Here is a 26,326-nt window from a genome sequence, read left to right as displayed (position 1 = left end):
ACTGTGCAGGCCAGCTGGGCTCACACTGAGATGAACTACAGGGGCACACACAGCGATCCAGCAAAGTAATCACTGTCCTGACTACAGCATGAACAACCTTCTGTGTCACTGTTTGGCTGACAACACAACACAGGTCACTGATACATACATGTGCAGGGAGGGAAAGCTGTGGCATTGGGTACACACACCCTCCCACTAGAGACAACATGTCAGGCAGTGCATGACACTACCCCACACTCCCAGGGACATACTGCATCAGTCCAACTACATGTGAGGCCCCCCTGCCCTACCCCACCCCACCACTGTCGAAGACTTACCACGACATTTGGGGCACCATATAGCCTTGGGTACAGTGTGAGCACCTCGTCCACCAGGACCTCCAGCTCCTCGCTCGTGAAGAGACTGGCACGGATCTTCTCTGTCCTTGCCATCACTGTGGACATGAGACAACAGCGGCGGAATTGGGTGGTGAGGGGGCTCAGGCAGCAGTCCCTGGAGGCATCAGCAGGTGAGGAGTCTCAGGCAGCAGTCCCTGGAGGCAGCAGCAGGTGAGGGGTCTCAGGCAGCAGTCCCTGGAAACAGCAGCAGGTGAGGGGTCTCAGGCAGCAGACTCTTGGAGCAGTGGAAATGTGAGGCTCACTCCCACACATATATAGCCCCCTGGGGTCATTTCAAAGGTGCCAAGCTGCAGCAATTGGTGGTCAACGCAGGGGCCCGGTGTACACTACCGCGATTTTAGTGGTGGTGTATGCCAACCAGCATTTCCACATGTCTCCATGCGATATGGGTGCCATACATTGACACGAGGCTCCGCCATTCATGCGGCAGAGTATGCCAACCGCCATTTCTACATGTCTCCATGCCTATCACTACCGCACTTGTGTTAATGGGGGTGCTGGTGACACACTGCCGGGGCCAGGCGGTAGCTACCACAATTTGGGTGCCATACAATCGCAATGGCCATCTGTCAAAGATCAACAGTGCACAGTGCCAACATGTTCAATGGCACATCATTGTGCACACGATGCCAATGTTCCAGTTACTCCACTGATGGCTACACATGCTATGTTTGTGTGTGTGTGTATCTTAGATTGGCCTGTACCCACTCACATGTCACTTATGGATTTGATGTTGGTGTAGGCAGGACAGTGTTGTTCAGGACTGTGCAATGTGTACACATGTCAATGTGTACACATGTCAATGTGTTGAGGTCCAGTGACAATCACAGCGATGCTTGTCTCAATGAATGATGTTCTATTTTGCATTGCCTCCCATATCTGCTCATGAACACATTTGTCATTCCAGCGCCGACTGTAGTCATTTTGTCGTGGATATGTGCCAGGTTGTAATGACGCATTAAGGTGTGACAGGTACAGCAGCTAGGTATGAGACAGCGGTTTTGATTAGTTACACATATGCTGGATGCTATACTCCCAGGCGTGCCCATGTGAAATGTGGCCATATCCCTATGTGCATTCACATTGACCAAGGTGGTGTTTGAGGTACTTGTCTTGTGTAAGTTGACAGGTGTGCCCTTTGTGGAGCTGAAGGTGTCCCTACATGTAAGCTGGCCTGTTAGTCAATATTGATGTCAGTCATTGTTGTCGTTGTGTCTTCCAGGACGTGATATGCTGTGCACATCTCATGAGGTATTGCATTGACATGTGTCCACTATCATCTCCACCAGGAGGAGGACAAATTTGACTTGTCACTTGACGGTGCTGGAGGACATGGAGTATGTTGCGATCATACGGAAATGCCGCCTGGACAGAGCCACCCTGAAAACCCTTTGTGATCTGTTGGAGCCCCACCTGCAGCCCAGCAGGACATATCCAACAGCTTTCACCCCTACTTATAAGGTGATGGCAGCCCTGTATTATTTTGCAACAGGATCGTTCCAGGAGTCTGTGGCCAGCCTGGTGGGATGTCACAACCGATGTTCAGCATGGTGCTGCGTAATATACTGTCCGCCATGATGCTATACAAGAACAGATACATCCATTTCCCCAGGGGTGCTGAATTGCCAGCTGTGAAGGGAGACTTCTATCCCCTTGGACACATCCCCAATGTTGTTGGGGCCATTGATTGCACCCATGTCGGTCTTGTACCACCACAGGCAAGTGAGCACATTAACCGCAATCGCAAGCATTACCACTCCATAAATGTGCAGGTGGTGTGCCTGGTAGATATGACCATCTCGCACGTGTGTGCCAAATTCTCAGGCTCGGCCCATGACTCCTACATCCTGCAGCTCAGCATAGTGCCCCAGCTGATGGCTAATCTTCTTCCTGAGCATGCATGGATTGTGGGTGAGTATGCCTAGTCATGTGGCGTGCTGTGTGTGCAACCTGCTGCCCTGAGCCTCTGCGACGTTGCACTGTCTATCTGTGTTTGTCATACGTAGGTGACTCTGCATATCCCAACTGTCCCTGGTTGCTGAGCCCACTGCGGAATCCCAGGTCCCCGGCGGAAGTCTGCTACAATGAGGCCCATGGGAGGACACGTTGTGTGGTGGAGCGTACTTTTGGCCTGCTCAAGTCACGCTTCCTCTGCCTGGAGAAGACCGAAGGTGCGCTGGCATACTCGCTCAGGAAGGTGTGTCAGATTGTAGTGGCATGCTGCATGCTCCACAACCTAGCCATTCGCAAGGAGATTCCCCTGCTCCTGGATGATGGTGAGGACCCAAGGCCCCAGCCTGCAAACCAAGCCGTGTCCAGTGATGAGGACAGTGGAGAGGAAGAAGGTGTTGACCTGCGTGAACAGCTCATCACCCGCTACTTCACTTGACGGTGGGTGTCAATGTGCAACATACAATTGTCTGATGATATTGCTGTTGTGATGGAGCATCTGAGAATTGTAGCATCAGCCAGTTGTAGACTCAGTGGTAGTTGAAAATGTTTCTGGGACATGTCATTTGGGAACATCAACGGGACGTGTATGTTGACACTTGGCCATTGTGACATGTGCATGTTGGGTTATCCTGATGGTAGGGGTTGTTTGATGTCTGCGATGCCACACCCAGACCAGTGACAGTTGTTCTGTTGTGTTTCCCTAGGTGCCTTCGACTTCTTACCTACATACAGCCCATGCTCCTGGTACACTGTGATTATGTTGGAGACTGTACATCCTGCAATAAAGACGGAGCAGACACGACAACATGTGTGTGAGGATATTTTATTTACAATGGTGAGATGCAAGGGGGGTGTACATTTCAATTGTGGGGTGGGGTGGAGCAGTGAGATGACAGTTGTGGTAGATGAGATAATCGAGTAGTCACCACATTGCTGTGGTGACCCAGTCCAACAGACAGATGCCATTCACAAGGCAGTGTGGAAAAGGACAGCCCAAAAGGTCAATGCAGTGGTGGAGAGGGTTGCCATCATGGCTGGCTCCATGACTGGCGTCTGGCAGATGCTTGTCCTCCAGATAATCCCATGGTCTTCTTGGGATGGCCCCTTCATAGTTTGGCAGGGGGGACCCTGCTACAGGGCCTGTGGGGTCTGAGGACTCACCCCTCTCTGTGGGTGCAGGGGAGGATGGGGAACTGTCACCGTTCAGCCCACCAGAGGGAGGTGGAGGTGTTGTCTGTGGCGCATGCCTGTCCCTCAGTACCGCCACTTGCTGGCCCAAGAGATCCACGATTTGTCCCATGCATGTGTCGATGGACCTCATCAGCAGGATGAACTCGAGCAACAGTTCGTCCACCTGGCCTGTTCATCCCTGGGCCTGTTCGTATGTGCCCAGGACTCTGGTGATGTGTTCCAGGGAGTGGATCCCAGCCTCCTGGTGTCCCTGGGTGACCCTGCCCCTCCCACCTGCTCTGCTGCCACGGACCTGTTGCCTCACACTGTGGGCCCCTGCATCCTCTCCCTGCCCTCCTCCATCGGTGGTGTGTGCTGGTCATCCTCTGGAACAGGGAGGTTGTTGCAGGCAGCACTGGTGGTGGTGGCGGTGGCAAGGTCTGCTGTGAGGTTGATGTTGGCGCTGATGTGGTGGGGGGGGACGATGGGTTCCTGGGACCTGTTGCTCACTGGCACACCAGATGGGCCAGCCTCGAGCTCATCGTCCATGGAATCCTGGGAGTCAACATTCAAGAGTCCATGTACCGGGGGTGGAGACTGGCTCTGCAGGTTGCTGGTGTTGTCCTCTGCAGTGAGTTCTTGGTCACCTGAGGGTCAGATGTGAAATGGTCATTGCAGTGCACCCGGCAAGCTTTGTGTTAGCTGTGTGTCATTCACTTTTTGCACACTGCACAATTGACATATCATCACATTGTTGACTATGTGCACTTCTGTGCTTCCTGACATGATGCAGTGGTAGAGGCATTACTTGTCCATGGTGTGAGGTGTCAAGGCATACCATGCGACCCATGCACAATTAAGGGTTACAGGGACTTGTTGCCATCTAGGGCCTGGAACAACATGTATTTAATTGAGTACTCATTGTTTATTTGTTTGACCTGGCATACGTCACATCTGGCCATGGACTGGCCATTGTCATCTCCTGCATCCCTTTGTCCTGTCATGTGCATATCTTGATTTGTGCCACTACACATGCTTTCATATTTTTCTAATGGTCCTTGTTGCACTTGCCCCATGGCGATTCACATGTAACGAGGTGCTATGCATGATTGTGCCCTGACTTTCTTCTACTTGTTCATTGGTGTGTCACACTTTGGTAGCTGTGACAGTTCCCTTAGCTTACCTGTGTGCACACTGTGCTTGGCAATGGTGTAGGTATGCCTCTTTGTGCAATGAGAGGGCTGGTGTTGTCCTATGGCACCATTTAATTTGTGAAAAATAGGTGGGTGCACGTACTGGCTACTTACCTGTAAGTTTGTTTGGTGTACTGCAATGGCTTCCAACTGCTCCTGGGTGGGTGAGTGCTCCATCCTGCTCAGGTGTGGGACAGAGGGGATGTTGGGAGTAGTAGAGCAGGCCTCCCAGACCCAAACACCCTCCCATGGGAGATGGCTACCTACATGTGAGTTTGATGAGGGTGATGTAATGCCTTCCAACTGCTTATGGGTGGGGGTGTGTTCCATCCTGCTCAGGTGTGGGACAGGGGGATGTAGGGGGTTGTAGTGCAGGCCTCCCAGACACAAACACCCTCACTGTGAAGATGGCTAACTACCTGTAAGTTTGATGAGGGTGATGTAATGGCTTCCAACTGCTTCTGGGTGGGGGAGTACTCCATCCTGCTCAGGTGTGGGACAGGGGGATGTTGGGAGTAGTAGTCCAGGCCTCCCAGACACAAACGCCCTCACTGTGAAGATGGCTACCTACCTGTAAGTTTGATGAGGGTGATGTAATGGCTTCCAACTGCTTCTGGGTGGGGGAGTGCTCCATCCTTCTCAGGTTTGGGACAGAGGGGATTTCGGGAGTAGTGGTGCAGGCCCCCCACCCCAGACACCCTCCCAGGAAAGATGGCTACCTACCTGTGAGTTTGATGAGGGTGGTGTAATGTCTGACACATGCTTCTGGGTAGGGTAGGGGGAGGGATCCATCTTGCTAGGCTGTGGGACAGGGGGCATGGTGGGAGTAGTGGTGTCCCTCAGTACCGCCACTTGCTGGCCCAAGAGATCCACGATTTGTCCCATGCATGTGTCGATGGACCTCATCAGCAGGATGAACTCGTGCAACAGTTCGTCCGACTGGCCTGTTCGTCCCTGGGCCTGTTCGTATGTGCCCAGGACTCTGGTGATGTGTTCCAGGGAGTGGGTCCCAGCCTCCTGGTGTCCCTGGGTGACCCTGCCCCTCCCACCTGCTCTGCTGCCACGGACCTGTTGCCTCACACTGTGGGCCCCTGCATCCTCTCCCTGCACTCCTCCATCGGTGGTGTGTGCTGGTCGTCCTCTGGGACAGGGAGGTTGTTGCAGGCAGCACTGGTGGTGGTGGTGGTGGCAGTGGCGGTGGCAGGGTCTGCTGTGAGGTTGATGTTGGTGCTGATGTGGTGGGGGGGACGATGGGTTCCTGGGACCTGTTGCTCACTGGCACACCAGATGGGCCGGCCTCGAGCTCATCGTCCATGGAATCCTGGGAGTCAACATTCAAGAGTCCATGTACCGGGGGTGGAGATTGGCTCTGCAGGTACCTGGTGTTGTCCTCTGCAGTGAGTTCTTGGTCACCTGTGGGTCAGATGTGAAATGGTCATTGCAGTGTACCCAGCAAGCTTTGTGTTAGCTGTGTGTCATTCACTTTTTGTACACTGCACAATTGACATAGCATCACATTGTTGACTATGTGCACTACTGTGCTTCCTGACATGATGCAGTGGTGGAGGCATTACTTGTCCATGGTGTGAGGTGTCAAGGCATACCATGTGACCCGTGCACAATTAAGGGTTACAGGGACTTGTTGCCATCTAGGGCCTGGCACAACATGTATTTAATTGAGTACTCATTGTTTATTTGTCTGACCTGGCATACGTCACATCTGGCCATGAACTGGCCATTGTCATCTCCTGCATCCCTTTGTCCTGTCATGTGCATATCTTAATTTGTGCCACCACACATGCTTTCATATTTTTCTAATGGTCCTTGTTGCACTTGCCCCATGGCGATGCACATGTAACGAGGTGCTATGCATGATTGTGCCCTGACTTTCTTCTACTTGTTCATTGGTGTGTCACACTTTGGTAGCTGTGACAGTTTCCTTAGCTTACCTGTGTGCACACTGTGCTTGGCAATGGTGTAGGTATGCCTCTTTGTGCAATGAGAGGGCTGGTGTTGTCATATGGCACCATTTAATTTGTGAAAAATAGGTGGGTGCACGTACTGGCTACTTACCTGTAAGTTTGTTTGGTGTACTGCAATGGCTTCCAACTGCTCCTGGGTGGATGAGTGCTCCATCCTGCTCAGGTGTGGGACAGAGGGGATGTTGGGAGTAGTAGAGCAGGCCTCCTAGACCCAAACACCCTCCCATGGGAGATGGCTACCTACATGTGAGTTTGATGAGGGTGATGTAATGCCTTCCAACTGCTTATGGGTGGGGGAGTGTTCCATCCTGCTCAGGTGTGGGACAGGGGGATGTTGGGGGTTGTAGTGCAGGCCTCCCAGACACAAACACCCTCACTGTGAAGATGGCTACCTACCTGTAAGTTTGATGAGGGTGATGTAATGGCTTCCAATTGCTTCTGGGTGGGGGAGTACTCCATCCTGCTCAGGTGTGGGACAGGGGGATGTTGGGAGTAGTAGTCCAGGCCTCCCAGACACAAACACCCTCACTGTGAAGATGGCTACCTACCTTTAAGTTTGATGAGGGTGATGTAATGGCTTCCAACTGCTTCTGGGTGGGGGAGTGCTCCATCCTTCTCAGGTTTGGGACAGAGGGGATTTCGGGAGTAGTGGTGCAGGCCCCCACCCCAGACACCCTCCCAGGGAAGATGGCTACCTACCTGTGAGTTTGATGAGGGTGGTGTAATATCTGACACATGCTTCTGGGTGGGGTAGGGGGAGGGATCCATCTTGCTAGGCTGTGGGACAGTTTGCATGGTGGGAGTAGTGGTGCAGGGCCCCCCCACCCAGACACCCTCACAGGGATGATGGCTACCTACCTGTGAGTTGATGTGGGTTGTGTAATGGCTAACACATGCTTCTGGGTGAGGTGGTGGGAGGGATCCATCTTGCTAGGCTGTGGGACGGGGCATAGTGGGAGTAGTGGTGCAGGCCTCCCACCCACAGTCACCCTCCCAGGGAAGATGGCTACCTACCTGTGACTTTGATGTGGTTTGTGTAACGGCTGACACATGCTTTTGGGTGGGGTGGGGGGAGCGATCCATCTTGCTAGGCTGTGGGACAGGGGGCATGGTGGGAGTGGTGGTGCAGGCCCCCAACCCCCAGACACACTCCCAGGGAAGATGGCTACCTACCTCTGAGTTTGAGATGGGTTGTGTAATGGCTGACACATGCTTCTGGGTGGGGTGGGGGGAGGGATCCATCTTGCTAGGCTGTGGGACAGGGGGCATGGTGGGAGTGGTGGTACAGGCCCCCCACCCCCGACACCCTCCCAGGGAAGATGGCTACCTACCTGTGAGTTTTATGTGGGTTGTGTAATGGCTGACACATGCTTCTGGGTGGGGTGGGGGAGGGATCCATCTTGCTAGGCTGTAGGACAGGGGGCATGGTGGGAGTGGTGGTGCAGGCCCCCCACCCCCAGACACACTCCCAGGGAAGATGGCTACCTACCTCTGAGTTTGATGTGGGTTGTGTAATGGCTGACACATGCTTCTGGGTGGGGTGGGGGGAGGGATCCATCTTGCTAGGCTGTGGGACAGGGGGCATGGTGGGAGAAGTGGTGCAGGCCCCCTGCCCCCAGACACCCTCCCAGGGAAGATGGCTACCTACCTGTGAGTTTGATGTGGGTTGTGTAATGGCTGACACATGCTTCTGGGAGGGGTGGGGGGAGGGATCAATCTTGCTAGGCTGTGGGACAGGGGTCATGGTGGGAGTAGTGGTGCAGGCCCCCCACCCCAGACACCCTCCCAGGGAAGATGGCTACCTACCTGTGAGTTTGATGTGGGTTGTGTAATGGCTGACACATGCTTCTGGGAGGGGTGGGGGGAGGGATCAATCTTGCTAGGCTGTGGGACAGGGGCCATGGTGGGAGTAGTGGTGCAGGCCCCCCACCCCCAGACACCCTCCCAGGGAAGATGGCTACCTACCTGTGAGTTTGATGTGGGTTGTGTAATGGCTGACACATGCTTCTGGGTGGGGTGGGGGGAGGGATCCATCTTGTTGATGCTGTGGTGGGAGTTGTAGTGCTGTCTGCCTGTACACATGCCCTCATGGTCATGTTGGTAGCTACGTTTGGGGTGGATGGAAGTGGGTGAATGTTGGATCTGTGAGCCATTTTTTGTGAGTGTGTGGTGCAGATGGATGGTATGTGTCCTAGGTGGTGTAGCTTTGTAGTTGTGCAAGCAAGTACCTAGCAGAGTGGAGGTAGTCATTTGTTTGTACTTACCAGCCTCCACTCCCCCGGTTACTCCTGTGAGACTCTCTGGGTGCAGAATGGCAAGCACCGTCTCCTCCCATTGTGTGAATGGTTTTGGTGGAATGAGAGGGCCACCGCCAGTCCTCTGAGCCAGCTCACGGTTCTTGCTCCTCCTCTCCTTGACCACCCTCTTCAGATCATGCCACCGCTTCATGATCTCCTTTTTTGATCTTGGGGTGGTCCCTACTGCATTGACCCTTTGGACTATCCTTGCCCACATTTGTGTCCTTGTGGCTAATGGTGTCTGTTGGACCAGGGTACCAAAAAGCTGTGGTTCCACTCTGACTATCTCATCTACCATGACCTTCAACTCACGCTCAGTGAATTTGGGCATTTTCTGTGTGGCCATGGTGTGTGGTGTGTAAAGTGGTTGTGGGTGCAGGAGTGAGAGTGGTGGTTGTGGGTGTGCTGTGTATGGTGTGTGTTGTGCAGGGGGGTTAGTTGTGCTGGTTTGGAGGTGGTGGTGGTGCTGTGTGTGGTGTGGCTAGGGATGTTGTGTCCTTTGCCTCTCCTGTCAGCTGGGGTATGTGTCCCTTCTCTCCTGGAGTATTGCAAGGGATTGTGGTCAGGGAAGGGGCTGGTTTTATACTTAGCTATGTGGGTGTGTCCAATTGGGGTGTTGATGACAGGTGTGTTGTCCTGGGATTTGTATTTTTCACTTTGCCATGTGGTTGTTTCATTGGGGGTGTGTTTTGTGTATTTTGTGGACATGGCTATTTTTCTGTGTGCACTTTTTGGCCTTCTTGTGGGGTTTTGGCTTCGTCCACCATATTTTTTGCGGATCATCCGCCGCGGTGGCTGTGCTTCAGCTCTTCCGCTGGCTCTTCCATTCATTCCATCGGAGACAGCGGTACGTACCGCGGGACCATTGGGGTTATCCTAATTTCCGATGCGGTGTCTCCACTATACTTGCGGCGGGTTGATTATTTCCTCCGCGTTTCCAAACGCCGCGGACTGATTTTGGCCACCTCCGCCCACTACGGGCGTTTTTTCTTGGCCTCGTCCCGCGCGGTCGGATTTTTTTGCCGGTTGATCCTAATTTGGCCGCCAGTTTTCCCACAGTGCCGGCGGGCGGTTGTTTTCCGCTTCTATGACGGTCGGGGTGCTTTTCCACCGGCCATCCTAATAGACCACTTGGAGTCCTCCAAACGGTGGATCGGTTCCTCATCTCTGGGAACGAGGAGTGAGTCAGTCTAGGTGATCACAATAAGTCCTCAGTAGTCCATGCAAAACCTGAGGTCTGGAGTCCCAACTTTCGGATTGAACTTGTGTACCAGCAGTATGGGCTGGCCCAGGGACTACTAGAGGGCTCAATCACCTCCAGGGACAACATTTTGGAAATTTCTTTCTTGAGGCTGGCCCTTACTTTGTCTGACAATCTGTATATAGAAGCCCAGGGCACCGTATTGGCTGCCTGCAAGACCTGTGTTGGTTCGTAAACTAGAAGATATCACTAACTGTGTGAACCGCACTGAACAGACAGGTGAGACTTTTAGTGATAAGCTCGACAGTAGAAAATGTATGGTGCCTCTAAGGTATAGAGCACATTAAACTGACATGTAATATAAGTTGAGTTACAAAATAGATTTTTATGCTGTGTAGGTAATTGAAAATGCAGCTTTAAGGAGCAATTTATTGACTTCCGAGATCTGCATTATCCTAGCAGCGGTCCTGCTTGAGGCAGGAAAAGAACAGTAGACTTGTCATCATTGGTTTACCCACATGTTATTTCACCTGCAAAGTCTTAAATATTAGGTAAGAGCATAAGGGACATATAAAGATTAATAATAACTTGTTATTGTCATTATAAAAGAATGAAACAAAGCCTTTTATTCCTGCAGTTTCTTATCTCATTGGGAAAGAAACAGACTGTTCATACAGTTATGGGTGAAGGACAATAGAAGTAAGGCACCTTTAATATATGTGATATAAAATACTGGAGAATATCAATTGGTAAGAACACTGTTATAGCAAGTTAAAATATAAAGGAAGGAAATTAAGGATGCCCCATAGGAACTTTTTATTTGATACTCATGGTGACAATATACCCTAAGCATATTAATTAAATGTGTATGAAATTAGACATGGTAAAGAATGATATATTAAAAACCATATCTATTAATGCTTGATATGTATGAATATACACCATGTTGATAATCATGTCTTCTTGTTTTAATATGAGGTATGTATAAAATAATAATAGTAAGAACAACATTGTATGCCCAACCATATCTGTTTAGAAAATCTGTTTCACCACCGTTTTTATGGAGTTATATATTTTATGTTTTCTCTGAGTGTTTTTTCAGCTATTAGTCCTGAAGAAGGTGGGAGAAAGGTCATGGAGGGAAAATGTTAGCTTGATACTCCATCAAGGCTGCTGTAACATGATGCTCATACCAGTGCTTGATCAGCTCCTGGATGGCCTACAAATTCTTGTTCACAGTTTTCATGTCCTCACGCAGGCCCTGTACAGAGTCCACAATGTTCTGCTTGTGTTCCTTGAGAATGTTCTTACACCCTTCTCAGACAAGTCTTTAGGGATCTCTTACAGGATGCCCATGCAAAAGCTCAAATGGGCTGACGCCCATTTTCTTTCAAAGTACCTGCCTGTGGACAATAAAAGGCATGGAAGTATGACATCTCACATCTGACAGAGTTTCTCAAACAACCCTATAATCATACCTTTTAGTCTCTTATTTAATCTCTTCTCAAGCTCATGTTTTGGGGTGATAACAGGTGGCAAACTTATAAGTCACCCAACACCTGGCCTTGAAGTATGCAGACATAAAGTTTATCCCCCTACGTGAGATTATCTCTTTTGGGAAACTGACTCTGGAATAGATACCAATCAGGGCCCTGGCCACCCTGGGGGCAGTCACCATCATCAGAATATTGTTACCACACACACCACCTACTCACACACCACCAAAACCACTCACACACTTACACACACCCATAGAACCACTCACACTTAGAACTACTCACACACTCATAAAACCATACACACACCCAAACAGCTACTCAGACCCCTGCTCACATATCCATATAACACATCTCACACACCCACACAACCACTCACACACCCATACAACCACTCACACACCCACTTACACAGCCATACAACCACTCACACAGTCACTCACACACCCAGAAAACCACTCACAAGCCCATGCACAGACCCATACAGCCACTCACATACCTACTGCCAGACACATATAGCCACTCACACACCCAGAAAACCCCTCACAAGCCATACAAGCCCATTCACAGACCCATACAGTCACTCACATATCAACTGACAGACATATATAGCCTCAGACACACCCACTGACAGATCATACAATCACTCACATACCCATACTGCCACTCCCACACCCACTCACACACTGATTTATAAAGTCACAGAGCCACTCAGATGACATATGTTAGAAATAGTATCACCATTTAGTAGTACAGAAAGAACAGTACATTAACTTATGCTGTATCTTTCTTTAGGTCCCAGAAACATTTATAAAACTCTTACACTCATTTGAGATGTCATCAGTAATGTCACTGGCCATGTCATGAGTGATGCAATGTGTGAGATCATAAACAGTGCATTGCGGGGGTCATAAGTTATAGGTAGTTATATTTAGCTTATGTAACTATAACTGCTGAATTTCTATGGTTTTGTACCAGTGAAAACTGCCGCTAACTATAACATCCCTATAACCTTTGGCTTTTTCAGTGAATATTTATATATCTATTCTCCAGGATCTCAGAAAACACTTTCCTGACAACAACATTTTTCTATGAATAATGTAATCTGCGCATCTTATATCGTAAACTAAGAACTACAATAACTTTGCTCACTGTGTAATAGAATTTGTATCATACTTCTTTCGGTATGGAGATGTGGCTTCAAAGCCAATGAAGATGACCCCCTCTGTGTGGAGCGCCGTGATGGGGTGAACGGCCTGGTCTCCTCTGGGCGGTGTTTCCCGCTTTCTGGACCCCACATCCGCATGCAAACATGCATGAAGCCCAGTGGTGCACTTTGAGCTGCATGACAGAGACCGGGGTGAGCACTACCGCTATTTTTCCCTTCTTGTTTTGTTTTTTCTCAATTTATGCTGTCACCCGGTCTCTCACTTCTCCTCATGTCGCCTAAATACTTCAGCGTTTTTTTCATTGTTTATTGCTCCTAATAGTTTTTGGGGGCTGTCATGTTACAACTTAATTTTTCCATGAGGTCGTTTTTTCATGATGTAAGGGTTCATCTGTTCCATAAAACGGACAGCATTTTTTGAGGAAGGTTTGGTCACAGGAGCACTTTCTTGGTCTTTTAAGCGTTTCCAGGCAGTGTGGACTATTTTATACCATTTATTTGGTGAAACTACTTTTACTAGTGAGGGAGTGGGAGGGAGGACTTGTACTTGTAAAGCGCAACTGTCACTCCGCAAGGAGTATCATGGCGCTGGATTGGCGGTGAGAATGACCCCTATGAAAATTAGATCAGAGCTAGACAGGATTCATCAGAAGCACTAAAAACAAGGGTTTTCAAAGCCTTCCTAAATACAGATTCTGTGTTGCATAGCCTAAGATGGGAAGGGAGCAAATTCCAGGCTTTGACACCCAGGTAAGCCGCGGTCTTACCTCCTTTCAATTTGTATCTAAAACTGGGGAGTTTAAGCAAATTTGCTGAGGAAAACCTAAGAGGTCTTATTGTAGTGTATGGGACAAAACGTGCCACCAGGTATTTGGGTCCCATATTAAGCTTGGCTCTAAAAGTGATCAGGAGAATCTTAAAAAGGATTCTCTTACGCAACGGGAGCCAATGCAGACTATTCAAAGCAGCAGAGGCTGAAGATCTTCTTGGAAGTTTTAGCACCAGCCGAGCAGCTGCATGCTGCAGAACCTGTAACTTCTTTAAAATAGCGTTATTAACTCCCGCAAGAAGACCATTACAATAATCTAGGCGCGAGAGTATCAAAGCCACAGCCACAGATTTCCTTGCTGCCAAAGGGAGGAATTTGAAGAATTTTTTTAGTGATTTAATCAGGCTGAAGCAAGTTCCTGCCACTGCCTTAGCATGAGGTAGGAAAGAGAGTGAGGTGTCAAATTGTACCCCCAAGTTCTTAGCAACTTCTACCACATCTGGTGGAGGAGTCGCGCGTTCAGTCCACCATTTGGAAGGCTGGAAGAGGACATCTTTCCCTATTGGGAGAATTTCTGTTTTGTCCGTGTTACATTTTAGCTGATTATTCCTCATCCACCGAAGAACAGCAGTCAGACAACTTTTAAAATTAGTCTCAGCATCCACGGTACCATTATCTATTGAGAGGATCATGTGGGTATCGTCTGCATATGAGGTGACCTCTATCCCAAATGATCCAATCAAAGAGACAAGTGGGGTCCTGTATATATTGAATAATAAGGGGCTTGAAGAGGACCCTTGAGGAACCCCTGCCGTTAGGTTACGTTCTGTAGAAAAGAACGTACCCAAGGTAACTGCTTCTCTCCGGTTAGTGAGGAACAACTTAATCCATTCCAATACCGTGCCTGAAATGCCGCTGCATTCGAGACGCTTCAAAAGAATATCGTGGGAGATGGTGTTGAATGCAGCCGACAAGTCCAAAAGAATCAGGACCGCTTTCCTACCTTTATCGGCAATCATTTTAAGAATATCAGATATTTCCAAGAGAGCCGATTCTGTAGAGTGTTTTGGGCGAAATCCAGATTGTTGTGAATGGAGAATGTGATGCTCTTCAATAAACTTAGTTAGTTCCTTATGGACAAATTTCTCTGTTATTTTTCCTAGCAGGGGAAGGAGAGAAATCGGGCGAAGATTTGAAAGTACCGACGGGTCAATATTTTGTTTCTTTTTTAACGGTTTGACCAGCGCATGCTTCCACTCGTCTGGTACAATGCCTGTCCTTAGGGAAGAGTTAACTATATGATTAATGATAGGATTCACTGTCTCTAGAATTTTATGAAGAGTCGTTGGGGGGTAGGTATCCAATGGCGAGACTGATTACACCTTTCTATCGCCGCAAGAGTCAGCTCCAATGGGACTGATTCAAAAGTGCAGATAGAAACAGAGCTTTTCACTGAAACAGGATCAAAAGCAGAATCCTGATTGTAGATGGGGGAGACCGGAAAATCTCTTTGAATTAATTTTGAATTTTTTCCTCAAAGAATAGTGAGATACTATCACAAGGTTTCTGCGAGGCCGGAAGCTCCTTCTGTTCTGCTTTAGGATTTGTGTTTGACTTCACTATTGAGAAGATAGTTTTCTGACCTTCCTTAGCCTCATTTAAGTGCATATTTTATGGCAAAGGCATGCCCTACTCGTAGTAGTGCTAATACTCCCGACTGTACTTCATTGGAGCACTATAACCCTTTCACCATTTTACAGGATAATGTTGAAGTCTTAGACCCTGGTCATTCTACTGCTGATGGTGTGACGCCTACTATGCCTCGCAACACTATTAAACAGTCTTCTAAAATTTGCTCTGCCTCATCGTCTGCCTCTGGTAAACGCGTCAAAAAAGATCCACCTTCCCCTTCTAGCTCTTCAACATCAATTTCTATGGAGTTATTTCTTGAAGAAATACATGCTCTCAAACCCTACATGGTTGAAACAAATATCCATCTCCAAAACCTTGAGGATAAATGGTCACATACAGAGCAAAAAGTTGTTAACTTGGAACAACGAATTGACTCTGTTCAAGTTATTACCAGCTAAGTTGCATCCTTGCATCTGGAAATTTCACACCTCAAGCAGCAAGTGGAAAATTTGGAAAACCGCAACAGGCGTAATAATTTATGCATTTTTGGCATTGCGGAGGGTCTTGAAGGGTCGGACCCTCTTTCCTTTTTTCAAACTTTTCTCCCGAATCTTCTTGGTTTTCTCAAAGCTCCTAAGTGAAATATTCAGAGGGCTCATCGTTTGGGGCAACATCCAAGATTAACAGCTTCCTCAACCAAACCAAGAGGTGTTATTTTATACTTTTTGGAGTACACCGACTTGCTTAAGGTTTTACAAGCTGCCAGACACAAAGGAAAGATCTCCTGGCGAGGTTCCAACCTCTTTTTCGCTCAAAACTATGCCAAATCGACAGCAGACCGACGGAATTTTTGGGGGGACATGAGGCCTGGTCTTCGCAATTCGAATGCTGGATATGGTTTGTTTCATCCTTGCCTCATGAAGGTGACTTATAACAATAAGACTACTGCTTATGAAGATCTGGCTCGCCTGCAACATTTCTTGGATACCAGCAAGAAAGAAAATATGGAAATTCCACGTTTATCGTTGATTTAATTGTTTTCTAGTCATCATTTTCTCTTCTAATGTCAGCTGCAGTATCGTGGTCTCCTGTTATGTGATCCCATTTCCCTTGATGTAGTTTATTGTAGTATTGTTCTGCCCTCTGTTAATGAATTATTTTTCTTCTCCATCAGGTGCGGTTTGTGGTCCCCCCAATGTATGTTCCCTCAATTCGCCTCGATGGTGTCCCCCCTTGCCGTCTTCGTCCTGGAGTCTCCCGCTCGGTATACTGTCTTCCTTATGTGGCTCCACCGACCCCCCTTCATTGTCTGTTTGTGGTATGTCATTTTGTTCTTTTAAAATCACTATCAGTTGTTTGACTTGTATTGTCTTTCTGTTTTCTGTTATGTTCTTCCTCTCTCCTTACTTCTCTATCTTTTGTCTTCATCTCTTCTCACACAGATTCTACATTTTACCTCTCAACCATTTCTTTCTCACTATTTTATTCACTGGTCTTTTGCTTCCCTTCACATTATTACTAATTTTTTTGTTTCATTATGATATTTCTTCCTACTTTGTACCTTCCTCTGCATGGTGCTTTTCTTCTTGGGTTCTCCTTATTGGGCGTGTTATTTATGATGTGTTATTACTTTTTACTATTTGCACTTCATATGAAGTTTTCTTCAAAGTTTTTGCTGTATAAATGTAGTTAAAAGTTATTTTCTGGAATGTTAAAGGTTTGGGTTCCCCCATCAAACGTCAACGGGTTTTATTGCATATTGCTGGATTAAAGGGTGATATAGTTTTACTACAAGAAATTCACTTAACAAGTAATGAAATTACCAAACTTCATCGCCAATGGGTGGGTCACGTTTTTGCATCTCCGGGTTCAGGCAAACGTAATGGTGTGCTATCCTTTGTCATAAATGTTTAGATATTCAACTACTACATCAAGATGCTGATTCTGAAGGCAGATGGATTTCAGTTTCGTTACTTGTTAATAAAATTCCTCTAACTATTTTTAATGTATATGCACCCACCACTCCAGATAAGCTCTTTTGGCCTCATATTTTATCTAAATTGATGTTATGCACTGATGATTATTTAATATTGGGAGGAGATTGTAATATGGTTATGGAACCCTTTCGTAGATAGATGCTCCAAGTCTAAGTTTATCTCCTCTTCCATGCACACTCAATTTACGTTTACTATAACCCAAAGATCCCTAGTTGATTCTTGGAGGCTATGTCACCCCACTGTCGGAGAATACTCATTTTTGTCACCCGCTCACTCCTCACAATCTCGTATAGATCATTTATTAATTTCAAAGGCCCTTACTCAAAATATTTCCCATTCAGACATTGGATCTATATTAATTTCAGATCATGCTCCTATAACTCTAGCTTTAGATTTACTCCCCCCCATTGATGGATGGAGATTTAATAATGCCCTTTTATTAGTCCCTAACTTAACACCTGCTTTTCAGAAACTCGCAGACACTTTCTTTTTAGAAAATGAATCTCCTCATACCTCTCCTCCTCTTATCTGGGACACCTTCAAAGCTGCTTCCAGAGATTTCATTATTTCATTTGTAGCTCAAAAAAGGAGAGCATCCACCCAAACTATGAATTTGCTTACTTCAGGTCCTAAGCAATTAGAACACTCTTATTACTCCACAAAGTCCACCTCTGACTTGTCTGAATTTATCAATGCTAAGTTTTCCTTAAATAAACTCTCCACTGAATCTGCCAGCTTATACTTACTTAAGTCTAGTGCTAAATATTATAGCGCGCAAAACAAAGCTGGTAATCTTCTTGCCAATTATCTCAAAATCAAAAAAGAACGCAACAAGATTGGATCTATTTTAACTTCAACTAACACTAAAGTCCACAAAATGAAGATATTCTTTTAGAATTCTCAAATTTGTATCAACAGTTTTATACCCCAGAGTCTCCTTCCCAGCAGGATGATATTACTCGTTATCTATCCTCTATTCCTCCGCCTTTATCCCTTAATGTAGATTTTTCCTCTTTGGAGGAGGTTATCCAATCTACTGATATTTTTACTGCTATTCAAGCTTTTAAGAAAGGTAAAGCTCCTGGCCCTGATGGGATTTCCATTGAATTCTATTCGCATTTCTCCCCATCCCTTTTTCCCTAATTACATCAATTATTCACATATTTTCTTTCTACTTGTAATTCGGAAGGACTTTCCAAGAAGCGTTGATTTGCCAGCTCCCAAAAGAAAACAAGGACCACACACTCTATAAGAATTACAGGCTCATTTCTTTAATTAATTTAGGGGCAGATTAGCAAGACCGGCGATAAAATTATCACAGTTTTAGCGGCAGGAAACTGCCGCTAAAACGGCGATAATGGGCTTGCTAATATGCGTTATAGAATTCCAATAGAAGCCCAGGTTAGATGTCCTGCACATTTAACCTGGGCTTCTATTGGAATTATATAACGCATATTAGCAAGCCCATTAGCGCCATTTAAGCGGCAGTTTCCTGCCACTAAAACGGCGATAATTTTATCGCCGGTCTTGCTAATATGCCCCTTAGATTATAAAATCTTTGCAAAAATCCTTGCCCTTCGTTTAGATTCTTTTTTACCTCAGCTGATTGGAACCTTTTTTCCTCCTTTCTCCTTCGAAGAATTTATTTCTCTTTCCCATGTACCCTTATCATTTTCTCTCCCTATTCTTAAAAATGCTCGAAAACTTTGTATCCGCTTCTCTCATCTGCTCTAGATGAACGTGCTCAATTTTTTAATACATCAATTTGGTATAGTAAGCATATTAAACGCCACAATAAATATATTTTCTGGAAAGAGTGGTTATCCTATGGTCTCAAATGGACTCATCAACTTTTTCGAAATGGCATTTGTATACCATTCTCGGTATTGCAAGCTCACTTTTCCCTTCCCTCTTCATTTCATTCCAAATATATGTCTTTAACAACAGTGGCCCAGGCTTCTTACAATTCTTTCTCCACCTCTCATACTCCTATTCCCTTGTCTCCTATTACCATATCATTTTTTAATAACTCTCCTTTGGCTTCTCTAATATACAAAATGTTTATGGATATTCCTATTTCTCGCAATAAATCTGATGTAGAGTGAAGTTGGGAAACTGATTTGGGCGAATCTTTCCCTATTCCAATGTGGAATAAAATATAGGCTAAAGTGAGGACATCTTCTAGAACAGATAATACTACTCAAACTTTATTTTTAATTTATAATAGACTCCCCATCACTCCAGCTAAACTACATAAGATTGACCCTAACATCTCCTCTTCCTGTTTGTCATGTAACACTCCATCCGCAGATCTCAAACACGTACTTTTTTACTGTCCAGCAATCCATACTTTCTGGACCCAAGTCTGGCGACAGATTAACGTAATTTGTCATTCCCATATCCCTTTTTCTTTTTCACATATTTTCCTGGGTAGTGCTTCCAAAGTTAGGTGCGCTTCTTTTTATATTATAGATTTGCTAATAGCTGTTGCATTTAAACAAATCACCAAATCATGGAAAGACGCCTCTGCAGTATCTTTTCAAGCATGGTGGTATGGCGTTTTGCTATAATCATAGATTAGATAGAGCTTATGTCCACCCAATCTCACTTGCTATTAAAAGAGTAACTCTTTGGAAGCCTGTTACTGAATTCTTAAACGCTTCGGCTAAAAAACGATCAGTGCATAACCCTTGCATTGAAGAAATACCCAAACCCCCTTGAATTTACACTTACTACTGTCTTACTTAGGATTTATCTTATGGTCATAGAATATTTCAATATATGTAGGAATTTTTATACATAGTTGTTGCTTTTTGTATATCATGCATAAAATGGATGTTCTTCCCCTTCCCTCTTATTTTCTTCCGTTACTTCTTTCTCCCTTCCCCTCCTATTTTTACAATGTTATTTTATGCATATATGAAATTCTTTTTTATTGCATTATATCTTATGTTTGTATCAAATAAACTTCCTTTAAACTAAAAAATACTTCTTTCGGTAGACGATGGTTGTTTTTCCGACACTTGAACAGTCACACACTTTCAGTTCAGGCAAATGAATGACACTGGCTGTGTTACTTGAGCAGATGATGGTGGTTAAGGGGGGATGATGTTGCATGATGTAGACAATAATGACACTTCCATCAGTTCCATTTCACAAATTCGTGAAAGCGTGCATTCTAGGACAGCAGATGTTAGTGGCCCCTGTCCCTTTGCAAGTTATCATTAGATTTTACATATCACCCTCTGTCCCTGAGTTATAGTTTGTGGGGCTTCTCTGGCTGCAGACTCACTGTATCATATAGCATTGCAACTAGTATGGTAATTAGCGCTGTCACCCTCCATTTGATAAATGCATAGATGTTGTGCTGCTCTTTTGTCATGCCTTTATGTGTCTGGCGTTAGCCAGGATCTTTTGATTTACTAAAACTCAGGTCCTCATTTACAAACTTTTGTCGCAGGGCAGTGCGGCAAGCTTTCCTGCTGCGCTGCCCTAGACCAGAAGAGAAGGCCAGGAATGTGCCATATTTATGAGATATGGCACATTCCTGTCATCTTTTACTGCCCTGGCGCTCAAACAGCTGCCATGCTCAAACATAGGCACCCTTGCACCATGGTGCAATGGTGTAAGCGTTGTAGGGATGATTGTTTTTGTGCAGGAAGAGACACCTTCCTGCCCTACACCATCAATAGAGGTGATTTCCTCTTTCTATATGTGCTGCTAAATGCAGCACACATAGAAACAGGACACAACGTGGAGAAATAATGTTATTTCACCTTGTTGTGCCTTACCTATGCCTTCCCTGGGGAGGCATAGGCTTTTGCCGCATTCCCAGGTTTATAGTCTGCTGTAAATCTGGGAATGTGTCAAATACCATGGGTGTAATGTGGGAACACCCACCATGACACCCATGGCACTCCACCTTATCGTAGTGTGAGGCAACGCAGCGACTAGCAATGCGTTGCCTCACTCCATATCTACAAGGCCAGGAAGGCAATGAAAAGTATCTATGCTTTATTCTTTCTGTTCTTTCTTTCTTTTTTCGCATTCCATATTTATCCTTCTTTCTTTCGTTCCTTTTTCTGTCTTTCTTTCTTTCTTTCCTTCCTTCCTTTTTCTGGATTTCTATCTTACTTTCTTTCTTTTCTTCCATCCTTTCTTCTATAATCTTTCTTTCTTTATTTATTTCATTCATTTTTCTTGTCTGTTTTATATCCTTTTTTCTATTCCCTTTTTCTGCTTTCCTTCCTTCTTTCCATGTTTCCTCCCTTCCTTCTTTTTTCTGTCTTTCTGTCCTACTTTATTTTGTGCCTTCTTTCTTTCTTTTTTCTTTCTCTTTCTTTCTGTATTTGTTCTCTTTCTTTCTTTCTACCTTTCTTTCATTCCTTCTCTCTGCTCCTTTCCTTTTTTCTATTGTTTCTTGCTTTTTTCCATCGTTCTATTTTTCTTGCATTCTTTTCTTCTTTCTTTCTTGCTTTCTTTCTTTTTATGACTTCTTTGTGGCAGATTTATGTTCCCTGGCGCATCCCTGCAAATCAGCATGGATGCGCCAGGGAAGATGCGTCACGCAAGTTTGCCCTTGCGCCACCGCAGATGTGCCGCATTTACAATGCGGCGCATCGTGGCGCAAGGACAAGCAGATACGTGACGCATCTGCCGGCGTAAGGTTGGCGCAGTGCTGAAGTTGCGTCGCAAGCGCGACACAACGCCAGCACTGTTCCAACCTACCCTATCCCTAACATGGTGCGTCAAGCCTTACGCCTGCTTCAAGCAGGCACAGGGTTTTGACGCATCAGCGGTGGGAAAGTGACTCAGTGAAATCTTATAGATTTCACTGAGTCACTTTTTAGGGGCGTTCCTTCGACGGAACGCCCCCCCCCTGAGTAGCAACGCCCACATGAAACCTGACGCAGGTTTCATGTGGCGCAGGGCTTTACACTGTGACGCATCTCCATAGATGCGTCACGATGTAAATGGGGCGGAATATGGCACAGGGTTTACGCCGCCGCTGCGTCACAAAATTGACGCAACGGCGGCATAAAAGGGGTGCAAGTCCCTCATAAATCTGCCCCTTTATGCCTTCCTTTCCTTTGTGCCTTTTTTCATTTTTTGTGCCTTTTTTTCTTTTTTGTACATTCTGGGGCAGATTTACAAGAAAGTGACGCATCTGTACAGATGCGTCACTTTCCCTGCGCCACCCTTAGAAACCCTTGCGCCACCATAGATGTGCCGTATTTACAATACGGTGCACTATGGCGCAAGGATTGACAGATGCGTCAGAAATTCTGTCGCATCTGTTGGCGGAAAAGTCACGCATTTGCTGGAGTCGGGTCGCAAGCACGATGCAACTCCAGCAATGCGTGTTGAGGCCTATTCCCACTACACTGCGTCACTACTCACGCCTGCTTGAAACAGGCGTAAGGTTTTGACGTAGTGGCGTCCTAAAAGTGGTGCAGTGAAATCTTGTAGATTTCACTGAGTCACTTTTACGAGGCCTTCCTGCGTGGGAACGCCCACCCTGCATACATTATACCTGACGCAGGTATAATGTGACGCTGGGCTTTACAACGTGACGCATCTCTCTAGATGCGTCACATTGTAAATAGGCCGCATTGTTTGCGCCGGTATTGCGTCAAAAAAGTGACGCAACTGCAGGGCAAAAGTCACGCAAGGGGCTTGTAAATCTGCCCCTCTGTCTTTTATGTTCCTTCTTTTTTTTTTAATTTCTTTAAGACAAGAGGCAGGTATCCAACGGCAGAACACTTGGCTTTTTTTTAGGTCTGTCTGAGCCAGGACCTTTTGAATTTACTAAAATTATGTGTATGACATAGTTACTTATAGGGTTTTTCAGTTACACTTCATCCATATGTCTGACGTTGTGTCATTCACATTTTCTCCAACCCATTGAAGCATGCATCAAGGGCCAATGCGTCACCGCAATTCAACCATTGGCTTACTTTACTATGAGTTAAGGCATACTGCCTTTTCAGAAGGAGCACTTCCACACAGAAATTAGTTCCCTTTAGTGCCAGTGGGATAACGTGTGCTTTTTTGAGACCAAAAAAACATTTTTGCTATTCATCAATGTTTTTTTAGGTTGACAAATGTCCGCAAGCTTCCCAAACAATAACGTTTTGCAAAAACCTTGACAAAACACAGCAAGCCTAACTAGTCCTCATAAAAATAAAAGTGAAAACATTACTGTGTGGGAGACACTAGTGCATACAGGTACAAAAACGAATAAAAAAAGTATAAACCATACAACAATCAGTCACTTAGTATTGACTGACGTTTCAGGAAGTTTTTAAACATAATCTACACTCACCAGAGCATGTTTGTCTTCCAGCTTTAAATCCTTAAGGCAATTTCTTCAAGGTAGTAAGAATGATATACACTTAACTCTTTTTACTCCTGATTCTAGGTGTAGCTGTGGTGCATTCACCTGTAGCCAGACATTCTATTCAGTGTTTGATAACAGTCCACTGACTCTTTATTGAGGTCACAAAATAATTTTTCCATTTATTTACACATCTCGTAGTGGTTGAGACTACATTGACTTTGTTGCCAAGGCTTGGCTGAACTTTGCACAAACTTTCCTACATTTTTCAGCAATTAAATGACCCATCAAACATGACTGCTCTTTAGCTTCTTCTTCTGCTGAAATATCTAGTTCTTGCTCCAAACATTTAAGTCTTCTGATAGCACAACACCTGTAAAATAGTTGTAATTCCTGCTTTAATCCATGATTAAGATCAGTATCATTAGTTCCAGTCCTGAAATTACTGAGTACATTTAGGGTCCAATTACGATGCGGCAAGGAAAGGCTCCGATTGATGGTCAGAGCATTCAGGGCCGCACCGTAATCACCCCTTGGTTTACTATCCGACAGCTGCATTACAATGCTGGCGGTTGGAAAATAATGCAGCCAGTCATTCAGGCTGGCTTCCGACGAGCTGAAGGTGCCCATCGGCTAGTCAGAACCGGCTCGTAATCGCAAAGTTCGGGTCTTTTTGGCCTTGCTATTACCATGCACGGTTTCTGGCATGGTTTCCATGTCAGCCTGTCTGACATAAAACCGTGTTTGGGGGCCTCCAAGCAGTGCCCCCTTGTGTGTGCGGCATTGGTTGTTGGCTGATGGGGTACCTATAGTGACCCCCTTTTGATCCCTGTATCAAGTGGAAGGCACATTGAGGTGCCTGCCACGGGAAGCAGGGATGAACAGCACCTCCCATTTCCCTATGAGAGGATGTATTATGGCCTGTTTGTGGCCATAATGCAAGCTCCCATAGGCAAATATCGGAATTCGAACGGACGGTGTTCTGTCGCATCCTAGTTAGGCGGTCGGGACCGCCGACCAGAGGTCAGTTGGTCACAGGACCGAGACAGTGTCGGGCTGACTTAAATCCGCCCGACATCGTAATTAGGTCCTTAGTGCCAGTTGCATCAAAAAAAATGTTTTGCGATTCACAATTAGGGAATCGCAAAATGGCATGCACAAAAGTATGCAGTAGACTTTCTGCAATTCTTAAGGGGTCGCAAATGACCTACCTCAAGAATATTAATGAGGTAGGTCGCACTTTGTAACCCCATAGGAATCGCAAAAATCCCAGGAATGGTGGCCTGCTGAGATCAGCAGACCACCATGTCTGTGATTGCTTTTAGATAAAGCAATCGGGGCATGGCCAAGATGGGGAGTGGGAAGGACTTGTTCTCCGTCGTCTCCCCTCTCCCAGGCACACAAATCTGCCCCCATCTGTGCAAAGGGGTCCTCTACAAAGCGGAATTAAGTACAGAAAAACCTCTAGCCCACCAGCGCTATCCAGAAGAATGAAATTGGGGCTGGAGGGTTGAATTTGACGCACCTTGTGTCCTGCGTGACTGAGGCCTGGGATTGCCGGCCTCGTGGTTGGGCCCCTCTGGTGGTGGGGACTACAGAGGAGGAGCGGAGTGGTGACAGCCGGAATCACAGCGAGACCTGAGGGTGCTGACACCGGACGCACCAGGCAAAGGTGAGGAGTGGGGCAAGACGATCCGGGCGGCACCCGAGCCTGGGATATAGCGGCCGGACTCCTGGATGCGGGAAGCGGAGCGAGGCCTGGTAGGCCGAGAGGAGCAGAGACGAGGAGAGGCTGTGCTGGTGAATCCCGCTGGGGCCCCGAGTAGGTCCATAGCCCTGCGACATCGGGCAGATAGTCGGCTGGCGCGACGGCTGCACTCCAAAGCCGACTGGAGACCCGCGGTGAGTGTGGCTGCGAGATCGCAGGCCGGTAGACTACGCATCGGCGATGAGGGCCTAGGAGCTCACTTGGGACATCGGCCAGACATTCAAGATGGCGATAGGGGACTAGAGGCTAGAAGAGGGGCGGGCCGTGTCCAGGTTGGTGCCGCTGACACTGCATGAGGCGGGGGCCCTCCTGGGGCTGCCTCAGGAATACTGCAGACACTGGTGCAAACATCCATGTGAGCGGGGGGCATTGCAGGTGCCGGAGCTGCCTAGGGACACCCCACCGGTGAGAGGAGGGGAGCAGTACTCCCTGACCACCGCCAGTGAGGAGGCATCAGAGGAGGGAGCCAAAAGACGGCCATCGGCGTGGGGCCTGCGGGAAGCACCTCCGGCAACAGGTTCTAAGTATGAGAGGGATGGGCCCGTGGACAAGAGGGCCCAGCGGCAGGGGGTCTCGGCCAGACTCGTTGGCTGGCGTGCCCCCCTGGCAGTGGAAACACCGGGAGTGGGGCCTACCTTCAGCCTGCCAAGGAAGACACCGGGGCTGGGCTGTTCATGGCCTGGGAGGCAGGAGAGCCCCAGGGGCGCATGCAGGAGGCCGCAGACCAGTAAGAGCAGTGAGAGGTCTGCCAGGGACTATAGCGAACGGTGCAGGGGGGAAGCAGCCAGACTTACCGGCTGGTGCCTGGGCATCACAGCCGCATGCTTTCCGCGGGCTGGGGGCCTCGTGGTTGGGCCCTGAGTGAGGAGGGGGCCCTGGAGGCTTTGTGGAGGGGTAGCTCCCTGAGCCGAGGCGAACACTGAGGGGGCAGGCACAAATATTCCAAGATCAGTGGACGGAGGTGA

General features: G+C 47.1%; 1 long non-coding RNA gene across 1 annotated transcript in view; it reads left to right on the top strand.

Moving 5' to 3' along the window:
• The window catches only part of LOC146859742 (uncharacterized), a 142,802-nt gene that overhangs the window by 98,949 nt on the left and 17,527 nt on the right, over positions 1 to 26,326 (top strand). Inside the window, exon 4 of the long non-coding RNA XR_014979051.1 lies at positions 16,434 to 16,577. This is a non-coding gene — a long non-coding RNA (uncharacterized LOC146859742). The remainder of the gene's footprint in view (positions 1 to 16,433; positions 16,578 to 26,326) is intronic.

The sequence above is a fragment of the Triturus cristatus genome, chromosome 3_1 (genome assembly GCF_964204655.1).
Source record: "Triturus cristatus chromosome 3_1, aTriCri1.1, whole genome shotgun sequence".
NCBI classification, from domain to species: Eukaryota; Metazoa; Chordata; class Amphibia; order Caudata; family Salamandridae; genus Triturus; species Triturus cristatus.
Note: the sequence above shows the minus strand (reverse complement) of the source record. Positions and strands in the feature narration are given on the sequence as shown.